The sequence below is a fragment of the Mandrillus leucophaeus genome, unplaced genomic scaffold, assembly GCF_000951045.1.
Source record: "Mandrillus leucophaeus isolate KB7577 unplaced genomic scaffold, Mleu.le_1.0 Scaffold215, whole genome shotgun sequence".
NCBI lineage: Eukaryota > Metazoa > Chordata > Mammalia > Primates > Cercopithecidae > Mandrillus > Mandrillus leucophaeus.
Window position 1 is genome coordinate 897,488 of NW_012102199.1, and position 244 is coordinate 897,731.

Below are 244 nucleotides of genomic sequence, written 5' to 3' on the forward strand. Positions count from 1 at the left end.
GTGCCTGTAATCCCAGCTACTCGGGAGGCTGAGGCAGAAGAATAGCTTGAACGTGGCGGTGGAGGTTGCAGTGAGCTGAGTTCACGCAACCTCACTCCAGCCTGGGCAACAGAGCTAGACTCTGTCTCAAAAACAAAACAAAACAAAACAAACACCAAAAAAATGAAAAACCCCCACTCACCCTCATCTTAGTGGCTGAGGACTGAGAACACCCAACTGGGGATTTGAGGACAGTATCTGGACA